Consider the following 12,007-nt stretch of genomic DNA (forward strand, 5'->3'; position numbering starts at 1 on the left):
GACTTACCAAGTATGAACTGACCAGTTCAATCTTACCAATACCACTTGCAATGGCCATGTTTTGTACGTTGATGTATTAAGCATGTTGTAGTAAACACGCCTAACCCATCTTATCTATTTTCCCTACCTTTTTATAGACAACAGAGCTATTCTCTGCTCTAGGAGCATCTGCCTTGCGATGTTTAACTCTGTCAATTTCATTTCTATCAGTAGTAGTTTCAATGGCTATACTAGGTTGTCTGTAGTGAGCCGTGCCTGTTGTAGTAAACATTTCTATCCATTTTTAATCCGTCGCTTTGCTACTGTGCTACCACTACAAAAAAATACTCTTCCGTGATGATACGTGTTTGTCATAGTAGGTCACGTTTTCTGTCATGCATGTACATCCATGACGATTTTATGACAGAATCAAGATAGTCATACCTGTGCTGTCGTAAAAGCGTTCCATGACATTACCAAAATTATCATCACGGAAGTGTCCACTTCCATGTCGATAAATCGCACGTTATAGAAGTGCTTTCGTCAAGGGTGACTGACACGTGGCATCCACCATAACGGGTCGCCGTTAAGCTATCGGGTCCAGTTTTGGATCTGATAACCCATTAACAGCCCCGACCAATGGGGATTTTCCACGTGTAAAATTATCATTGGCTATAGCAACCGCGTGTCAGCACCCGAAAAGGACAGATGTCAACCGCCCAATGGACATGAGGTGCCTATGATACATCAACACGTGGCAAGGCCCAACAATGGCCCATTTAGGTTAAAAAGGCTAGCCCAGTCAAAATTAGCAGGCTGGCCCATTAACGGCCTGCTTGCAGATGGCCCATTCGCAGTTAAGGCAAGTACAGCTATTGTAAAATCGGCCCGTCAACGACCCGTTATAAACTTGTCATCATCGCGGCCCATGGTCACTTTGGGCCCGTTAACAGTCCGCTAATTATTTGGGCCGAATTACGGCCCGGTGTGTTTTCGGACTGTTAAAGGTCCTGCTTCATTTGGGCCCATTTTTCGGCCCTTGAAACTTTCAGCCCATAAACGATCGTGAAGGAGTTAGGTCATATTCGGCCATGTCTAACATTCGGGCTGTTAGAGGACCACTAGAGATTTGGACCACTTCCAGCCTGTTGTGACATTCGGCCTGTTAGAGGCCCACTGTAGATTTGGGCCACTTCCAGCCTATTGTGACATTCGACCTGTTAGAGGCCCACTGTAGATTCGGGCCACTTCCAGCCTCTTGTGACTTTCGGCCTGTTAACGTCAAATGAAATCCATGGGCCATATATGGCCCAATGTCACATCGAGCCTATTAACGGCCCATATAAAACTAATACTAATCAAGCCCGACTGAACTTCCGGCCTGCTAAAGGACCATGTAGTAGGTCGGCTCATTTAAGGCCCGTCTAAATTTCGGCCTATGAACGATACGCATTGTAAATTGGCCAACACGAGTTGAGATACATTTCGGCCTACTAATGACCAGTGGGTTATTTGGCACAATCAGGGCCCAATCTCCCTTTTGTCCTATTAAAGGCCCATGTTATTTATGGGCTCAAGACATTTACACATGTTAACGGCCTATTATTCTCAGGGCCCAAATTATGTTTAGGCCTGTTAAAGGCCCACTAGGTGCACAAGCCTACCAAAAATATGAAATCTTATGTTGATTTAGGCCCAGATATTTTTAGTGGGCTACACACAAATTACGGCCCATAATCATTTTTAGCCCAATTGTAATGGGCCTAACGAATGTTGGCACGCTGGGATCCTATGAAGCTTTCGGCCGAATACATTACAAAGATTAACCTACACTATACAAAAATAGCATCGTAATTTCTACAGCCTTTGGCAGCACGATAAATGTTGTATCACAACAAAATAAATTCTAGCCATACAATGAAAGGCCTGTTGGCATAAAGTCTATAGTCCTTGCAGATAAAAGGACCATCAGATGTATAGAAGCACAAATCATTTGACCTGAGTGCTAATGTTTCAGGCTGTAGAATCTGATGGAGCAGCATGATCGTCCCCTTTTTCAGCCATTGCTCTTGAACAACGAAGCAAATGCCTGATACCCTGGTTTGAAAACCATTCATATCTTGACGACATTTGTCAACTACTATTCTTGTTTCCGAAACGATGTCCATTAGGGATTGGACTTGTGTCTGGAGCACAGATATATCACTCTGTCTAGCCGGCAGATTTTGTTCAGTAGGCGATTTGGTTGAGGTTACCTTGACAACCGGCCCAAAATTACGCAGGAAGGTGCTTTTTGTACTGTTAGTGGAGAGATACGGATGCACTACAGCAGGAGGTGACATCGTGCTTGTGGTAGCGTCGTCACCTTCTGGTGTTATTGGTTCTTCAATCATTTGTTCCATAGCTTGCTGAAAGTTTAAACTTGTAGATTACTATACCAGATAAGTTACTAATGAGACAAAAACAAACAAAGTAGGTTTCACATTTATACATAACTTATGATGGATGGAATTGAAGCATCTCTTGATGTGCTTGGTTCTCTTGTGAAATCTAGATTCCTTTGCCAAGGCAATTGCACCAGTATTCTCACAAAAGATTTTCATTGGACCCGATGCACTAGGTATGACACCTAGATCGGATATGAACTCCTTCATCGAAACTCCTTCATTTGCTGCTTCCGAAGCAGCAATGTACTCTGCTTCACACGTAGATCCCGCCACGACGCTCTGCTTGGATTTGCACCAACTGACAGCTCCTCCATTCAATAAAAATACGTATCCGGTTTGTGACTTAGAGTCATCCAGATCAGTATCAAAGCTTGCATTAATGTAACCATTTACGACGAGATATTTTTCACCTCCATAAATGAGAAATATATCCTTTGTACTTTTCAGGTATATCAGGATGTTCTTGACCGCAGTCTAGGGCTCCACTCCGGGATTACTTTGGTACCTCCATGCTATGCTTATAGCAAGACATACATCAGGTCTGGTACACAGCGTTGCATACATGATAGAACCTATGGCTGAAGAATAGGGAATGACTTTCATTTCCTCTCTATCTTCTTGATGAGGACATGGCTACCAAAGTTACACCCATATCCCCTGCTGTTTTACCTCTTGGAACAATTGCTATAGCTCGCATACGCCAATTAAATTATTAGGTACTTTCGTTTCTTGGTGATGTTTCGAGTGTTCATGAGAATATGATGCTGCCTAACTTAGATACATTGGAGCATGGTCAAGCACGAAGATGAAGGTCCTAGCACCAACTGACAGCTCCTCCATTCAATAAAAATACGTATCCGGTTTGTGACTTAGAGTCATCCGGATCAGTATCAAAGCTTGCATTAATGTAACCATTTACGACGAGATATTTTTCACCTCCATAAATGAGAAATATATCCTTTGTACTTTTCAGGTATATCAGGATGTTCTTGACCGCAGTCTAGGGCTCCACTCTGGGATTACTTTGGTACCTCCATGCTATGCTTATAGCAAGACATACATCAGGTCCGGTACACAGCGTTGCATACATGATAGAACCTATGGCTGAAGCATAGGGAATGACTTTCATTTCCTCTCTATCTTCTTGATGAGGACATGGCTACCAAAGTTACACCCATATCCCCTGCTGTTTTACCTCTTGGAACAATTGCTATAGCTCGCATACGCCAATTAAATTATTAGGTACTTTCGTTTCTTGGTGATGTTTCGAGTGTTCATGAGAATATGATGTTGCCTAACTTAGATACATTTGTATTGCTTGCACTTGAAGGGCCTAGCACGGACAAGAAGAATGAACATTGGAGCATGGTCAAGCACGGAGATGAAGGTGCGTGCGAAGAGAACAAGAACGGAGGTTCAAGTGGAGATTTTCGGACTTTGAAGCCACCATGATGACATACAAGAAGATGGACGAAATATACAAGATGGACTTTCATAAATTTCGTCCATACCTTATTATTGGTGTTGCACCATTTTATTTTGGGCTAGGCCCATGTAATCTATTTTTAGAGTCCATATTGTAGGGCATACGACTTAGGAGGTGTTTTAGTCCCACCTTGCCTGGGGTGGACGAAATCCCCTCTCTTTTCCCTATAAATATAACCCTTAAGGCACCGCTTAGACTTGGGTTTTATTTAGTTCAAAGTTAGCCATCGCTGCAACTTCGTGTACTTCGTTTGTGTCCAACGACTAGACCAAGACCGCTGATGAAACCCCACTTTTCTCAATACTTCATTCATATTGGCAATATTCAGATTGCTTTATCATATTCTTTCTTGTTCTTCGATTGCTTGCAGTAATAGACTTTCATGGTCAAGTTGATCGTGCTCCGGCGTGGTCAATAACCTTCTGGAGTTGGTTTAGCTATTGCTAAGGCGCAACGTCATTGCACGTTTGTAGTCGGATCGTCAAAGTCGTCTCCACCAAAACGATAGTTATCATCTCATCGAAAGATCGGGACACCTCGCCTCTATTAACTGGTAAGAATTTGAGATTCGCTTGACAGATTTGTGACAACCCACCACCACCATTTTCCAGTAGTCTATAGGATCATATTCTTGTCCATTTCTATTGCTGCTAACTATGGCAGGACCACAAGCCGACGAGATTGACTGGGAGAACATGACGAACAAGGAGCTTCATGATAAGTTTCATCAAATGTTGGGTCAACAGGTGGAAGATGTGATGGCCATCTTTGGAAAGGCAATGGAGAATATTGATGACATTGAGAAGACAATTGACACCAAGTTGGACGCCAAGTTCGATGAATTACTCAAACGTCTCCCACCACCAGTTTCACGCCGCGATACAGTAGGGCGAGTACAGCGTATTCCTATTGAGCCAAGACAAAATTCTGGTGCCGCTGCTACTGCTGTTAATACTTCTGTAGCTCCTGCTGCTACTGCGGAGGTGGAGGACTATCACGAGGATGAGGTTGATCAAAGAACTACATGCAGCCACCAGCACCACCACCAGCAGGTCGACCTCAGGTATATATTCGCAATGGTAGGCTTGCACCACCACCTCGGTTTCGAGATCATGACCATGTTCCTAAACTGAAATTGAATATTCCATCGTTTGAGGGTAGATACATTCCTGATGTATATCTTACTTGGGATTTAGAAACTGAACAACATTTTACATGTTTACAATATCCCGAGGAGAGACGGGTTGTTTCTGCTGTTTGTGCTTTCACTAGTTTTGCATGTGTATGGTGGTCTGAACATTGTAGATTATATCCTATTACAGCTACTTGGGCTGCTTTGAAAACTGCTATGCGTACTCGTTGGGTTCCACCATATTATCAATGTGAATTGCTTCAAAAATTGCAGCGTTTAAGACAAGGAAAAAATTCTGTAGAAGAATATTATCAGGAATTACGAACTGGCATGATTAGATGTGGTATTGTTGAGGAGAATGAAGCTATGCTTGCACATTTCATGGGTGGATTAAATAGAGAGCTTTAGACCATTCTAGAGTATAAGGAGTATACTAATATCACTCATTTATTCCATCTTGCTTGTAAAGATGAACGTGAAGTGCAGGATCGACATGCATTGGCGCAAATTAATTTTTTTGTGGGTCGACCTTCATCATGGACACCGCATGCACCTTCTACTTCCTCTGCACGAGCACCTCCATTAGGTGCCATCTCCAGCAATGATACAAGAAAGCAGGCACAACCACCACTATCTACCAAGAGCGCACCTGTTGGGCCTGCACAGAGCTCTTCTTCTTCCATGGCATCAACAAGGCACACAAGTGATATTATTTGTCATCGTTGTAAAGGAAGAGGTCATTATGCGAGAGAATGCAAATCTCAACGTGTGATGATTGCTACTAAGGATGGTGGGTATGAGTCTGCTAGTGACTATGATGAGGAGACTTTGGCTCTTATTACACGTGAAGAACATGGTGGCGATGATTCTGATCATGAGACGCAATACATGGCTCCTGAAGACACTGACAGGTATGAATGTTTAGTTACTCAACTTGTTTTGAGTGTGCAGGTCACACAAGCTGAGCAAAATCAGAGGCATAATTTGTTCCATACAAAGGGAGTTGTGAAGGAACGTTCTGTGCGCGTCATCATAGATGGAGGGAGCTACAACAACTTGGCTAGAATGGAGATGGTGGAGAAGCTATCTCTCACCACAAGACCACATCCACATCCTTACTACATCCAATGATTCAACAACAACGGCAAGGTTAAGGTAACACGTACTGTTCGTGTGCATTTTTAGTATCTCTACATATGCTGATTATGTTGATTGTGATGTGGTACCTATGCAAGCATGCTCCTTATTACTTCGTCGACCATGGCAATTTGATAAAAATTCTGTGCACCATGGTAGAAACAATCAGTATACTCTTGTTCATAAGGATAAAACTATTACTCTGCTTCCTATGAATCCTGATTCCATTTTGAAAGATGATATTAATAGAGCTAATAAAGCAAAACAGGAGAAGAATAAGAGTGAAAATCAGATTGTCGCAAAAGAATTTGAGCAACAAATGAAGCCTAATAATAAACCATCTAGTGTTGCTTCTGAAATTAAATTGAAAAGTGCATATTTATTTGCCACCAAATATGATATTGATGAGCTAGATTTTAGCAAATCTGTTTGCTATGCTTTTGTGTGCAAAGATGCATTATTTTCATTCGAGGACGTGCCTTCCTCTTTGCCTCCTGCTGTCACTAACATTTTGCAGGAGTTCGGTGACGTATTTCCACAAGACGTGCCACCGGGATTACCGCCTATTCGAGGGATTGAGCATCAGATTGACTTAATTCCCGGTGCTTCACTGCCAAACCATGCGCCATACCATACCAATCCAGAGGAGACGAAGGAGACTATGCGTCAAGTACAGGAGCTTCTCGACAAAGGTTATATACGCGAATCCCTTAGTCCTTGTGTTGTTCCTATTATTCTAGTGCTGAAAAAGGATGGTACATCGCATATGTGTGTTGATTGTAGAGGCATTAATAATATTACTATTTGTTATCGTCATCCTATTCCTAGGCTAGATGATATGCTTGATGAATTGAGTGGCTCTACAATATTATCCAAAGTTGATTTGCGTAGTGGATACCATCAAATTCATATGAAATTGGGGGATGAATGGAAAACAACATTTAAAACTAAGTTTGGATTATATGAGTGGTTAGTCATGCCTTTTGGTTTAACTAATGCACCTAGTACTTTCATGAGATTAATGAACGAAGTTTTACGTGCTTTCATTGGACGATTTGTGGTAGTTTACTTTGATGGCATATTGATTTATAGCAGATCTTTGGAGGAACATTTGGAACATTTACATGATGTTTTTATTGCTCTACGTGATGCATGTTTGTTTGGTAACCTTGAGAAGTGGACCTTTTGCACCGGCCGAGTGTCTTTTATTGGCTATGTTGTTACCCCACAGGGAATTGAAGTTGATAAAGCCAAGATTGAAGCTATTGAGAGTTGGCCGCAGCCCAAAACGGTCACACAAGTGAGGAGTTTTCTTGGCCTCACTGGATTCTATAGGTGTTTTGTGAGAGATTTAGCACCATTGCTGCACCTCTCAATGAGCTTACAAAGAAGGATGTGCCTTTTTTTGGGGGTACCGCACAGGAAGAAGCCTTCACGGTGTTGAAAGATAAGTTGACAGATGCTCCTTTACTCCAACTTCCTGATTTTAATAAGACTTTTGAACTTGAATGTGATGCTAGTGGAATTGGATTCGGAGGTGTGTTATTACAAGATGGCAAACCTGTTGCCTACTTTTCTGAAAAATTGAGCAGGCATAGTCTGAATTATTCTACTTATGATAAAGAATTATATGCTCTTGTTTGGACTTTAGAAACATTGCAACATTATTTATGGCCCAAAGAATTTGTTATACATTCTAATCATGAATCTTTGAAACATACTAAAAGTCAAGTTAAACTGAATCCTAGACATGCTAAATGGGTTGAATTCATTAAGACTTTCCCTTATGTCATGAAACACAAGAAGGGTAAAGAAAATGTTATTGCTGATGCATTGTCTCGTCACTATACTATGCTTTCATAACTTGACTTCAAAATATTTGGTTTGGAGACCATCAAAGATCGATATGTGCATGATGCTGATTTTAAAGATGTATTGTAGAATTGTAAATAAGGAAGAACATGGAACAAGTTCGTCGTTAATGATGGATTTGTGTTCCGTGCTAACAAACTATGCATTCCAGCTAGCTCTGTTCATCTTTTGTTGTTGCAGGAGGCGCATGGAGGAGGATTAATGGGACAGTTTGGCATGAAGAAGATGGAGGATGTACTTGCTGCACATTTCTTTTGGACAAAGATGAGACATGATGTTGAGCGCTTTGTTCCTCGCAGCACTACATGTCAAAAAGCTAAGTCACGACTCAATCCTCATGGTTTATATATGCCTTTGCCTATACCCAGTGTTCCTTGGGAGGGTATATCTATGGACTTTGTTTTAGGTTTACCTTGAAAAAAGAAGGGGAGGGATAGCATATTTGTTTTCGTGGATAAATTCTCAAAAATGGCACACTTTATACCATGTCATAAAAGCGATGATGCTGTTAATGTTGCTGATTTGTTCTTTCATGAAATTATTCGCTTGCATGGTGTGCCAAATACTATTGTTTTAGATCGTGATACTAAATTTCTTAGCCACTTTTGGAGATGTTTATGGGCAAAGTTGGGGACTAAACTGCTTTTTAGTACTACTTGTCACCCCCAAACTGATGGACAAACTGAAGTAGTCAACAGAACATTGTCTACTATGCTTAGGGCTGTTTTGAAGAATAATAAGAAAATGTGGGAAGAATGCTTGCCTCATATTGAATTTGCTTATAATCGATCATTGCATTCTACTACTAAGATGTGCCCTTTTGAAATTGTGTATAGTTTTCTACCTCATGCACCTATTGATTTGTTGCCTGTTCCATCTTCAGAGAAGCTTAATTTTGATGCTAAACAACGTGCTGAATTGATTTGAAAAATGCATGAGTTAACTAAGGAAAACATTGAGCATATGAATGCTAAATATAAACTTGCTGGAGATAAGGGTAGAAAACATGTTGTGTTTGCACCTGGCGATCTTGTTTGGTTACATTTGCGTAAGGATAGATTTCCTGATTTGCGCAAATCAAAGCTAATGCCACGTGCTGATGGTCCTTTTATGGTGTTAGAGAAAATAAATGATAATGCATATAAACTTGAGCTGCCTGCAGATTTTGGTGTTAGTCCTACTTTTAACATTGCATATTTGAAGCCTTATTTGGCCGAGGAAGATGAGCTTCCGTCGGGGACGACTTCATTTCAAGAAGGGGAGGATGATGAGTACATCAATACCATTGTTACACCCACATCCCCGGCTGCTATATATACTGGACCAATTACTAGAGCTCGCGCACGCCAATTAAATTACCAGGATGATGAGGACATGGCTACCAAAGTTACACCCATATCCCCTACTATTTTACCTCTTGGAACAATTGCTATAGCTGGCATACACCAATTAAATTATCAGGTACTTTCGTTTCTTGGTGATGTTTCGAGTGTTCATGAGAATATGATGCTGCCTAACTTTGATACATTTGTGTTGCTTGTAGTTGAAGGGCCTAGCACGGACAAGAAGGATGAACATTGGAGCATGGTCAAGCACGAAGATGAAGGTGCACGCGAAGAGAACAAGAACGGAGGTTCAAGTGTAGATTTTTGGACTTTGAAGCCACCATGATGACATACAAGAAGATGGACGAAATATACAAGATGGCCTTTCATAAATTTCGTCCATGCCTTATTATAGGGGAAACGACTTAGGAGGTGTTTTAGTCCCACCTTGCCTGGGGTGGACGAAATACCCTCTCTTGTCCCTATAAATATAGCCCTTAAGGCACCGCTTAGACTTGGGTTTTATTTAGTTAAAAGTTAGCCATCGCTGCAAGTTCATGTACTTCATTTGTGTCCAACGACCAGACCAAGACCGCTTATGAAACCCCACTTTTCTCAATACTTCATTCATATTCGCAATATTCAGATTGCTTTACCATATTCTTGCTTGTTCTTTGATTGTTTGCAGAAATAGACCTTCGTGGCCAGGTTGATCATGCTCCGGCGTGGTCAATAACCTTCCGGAGTTAGTTTAGCGATTGCTAAGGTGCAACTTCATTGCATGTTTGTAGTCGGATCGTCAAAGTCGTCTCCACCAAATCGATAGTTATCATCTCATCGAAAGATCGGGACAACTCGCCTCTATTACTTCTGCAGTGGTCGGGCATTGAGTCTGACTCAACTTCACACCTTGTAACACAGGCAAGAACCCTATCTTTCACTGATCCATTTTGAACTTCTTCGAAACTTGATCAAGGTATGTGCTTTGTGAAAATCAAATTAAGTGTCTTGATCTATCTCTACAGATCTTGAAGCCCAATATGTAAGCAGCTTCTCCGAGGTCTTTCATAGAAAAACTCTTATTCAGGTATCCCTTTATGCCATCCAAAAATTCTATATCATTTCCAATCAACAACATGTCATCTACATATAAGATTAGAAATGCTACAGAGCTCCCACTCACTTTCTTGTAAATACAGGCTTCTCCAAAAGTCTGTATAAAACCATATGCTTTGATCATACTATCAAAGCGTTTATTCCAACTCCGAGAGGCTTGCACCAGTCCATAAATGGATCACTGGAGCTTGCACACTTTGTTAGCACCCTTTGGATCAACAAAACTTTCCGGTTGCATCATATGCAACTCTTCTTCCAGAAATCCATTCAGGAATGCAGTTTTGATATCCATTTGCCAAATTTCATAATCATAAAATGCAGCAAATGCTAACATGATTCGGACAAACTTAAGCATCGCTACGGGTGAGAAAGTCTCATCATAGTCAACTCCTTGAACTTGTCGAAAACCTTTCACAACAAGTCAAGCTTTGTAAACAATAACATTACCGTCTACGTCGGTCTTGTTGTTAAAGATCCATTTATTTTCTATGGTTTGCCGATCATCGGTCAAGTCCACCAAAGTCCACACTTTGTTCTCATACATGGATCCCATCTCAGATTTCATGGCCTCAAGCCATTTCGCGGAATCTGGGCTCATCATTGGTTCCTCATAGTTCGTAGGTTAATCATGGTCTAGTAACATGTAACGCCCCGGATCCGATGTGCCAGGTGTCTGCCAGTTATTCGCCATCGTTGCCATGTCATTTGCTTGCGTGTTGCATTTTATCATGTCATCATGTGCATTTCATTTTGCATACGTGTTCGTCTCATGCATCCGAGCATTTTCCCCGTTGTCCGTTTTGCAATCCGGCGCTCCTACGTCATCCGGCGTCCCCTTCTTGCCTCTCTTCGTGTGCGGGTATTAAACTTTCTCGGAATGGACCGAGGCTTGTCAAGTGGCCTTGGTATATCACCGGTAGACCACCTGTCAAGTTTCGTGCCATTTGGAGGTCGTTTGATACTCCAACGGTCAACCGGGTAACCGTAAAGCCCCCTTCTCTTTGCAGCCCAACACCCCTTCCAAAGTGGCCCAAAACCCATCTAACTCCCCTCCATGCTCTCGGTCGTTCGATCATGATCGCGTGGCCGAAAACCGCTTCTCATTTGGACTCTCCTAGCTCCCTCTACCTATAAAACTAGCCCCTTCCCCGAATTCGCGGATGAAAATCCCCCTAACCCTAGTTTTTCCCTCTCCGCCGTCGGACGCGTCCGCCCCTGGCCGGACACGTCCACGCCGCCGCGCCCCAGCCAATCAGAGGCCGCCGCGTGGCCTCCCGCGCCGCCCTCGCCGCCGCGGCCCGCGGAGCCCATTGCGGGCCAGCACGGGGCCTCGCGCCGCCGTCGCCCGGCCCGGCTTTCGCCGCCCCGCTGGCGCCGGACCCCGCCGCCCGCGCCGAAGCGCCTCGTCGCCTCGCCGCCTCGGCCCTCCGCCGCCATCGCCGGCGTGCCCCGCTCCCTGCCGCCGCGTCCCTCCGACCGGGCCCCGGCCGCGCAGCCCTCGCCGCGCCTCCGG

This window comes from Triticum dicoccoides, chromosome 4B (assembly GCF_002162155.2).
Source record: "Triticum dicoccoides isolate Atlit2015 ecotype Zavitan chromosome 4B, WEW_v2.0, whole genome shotgun sequence".
In the NCBI taxonomy this organism is placed as follows: Eukaryota; Viridiplantae; Streptophyta; class Magnoliopsida; order Poales; family Poaceae; genus Triticum; species Triticum dicoccoides.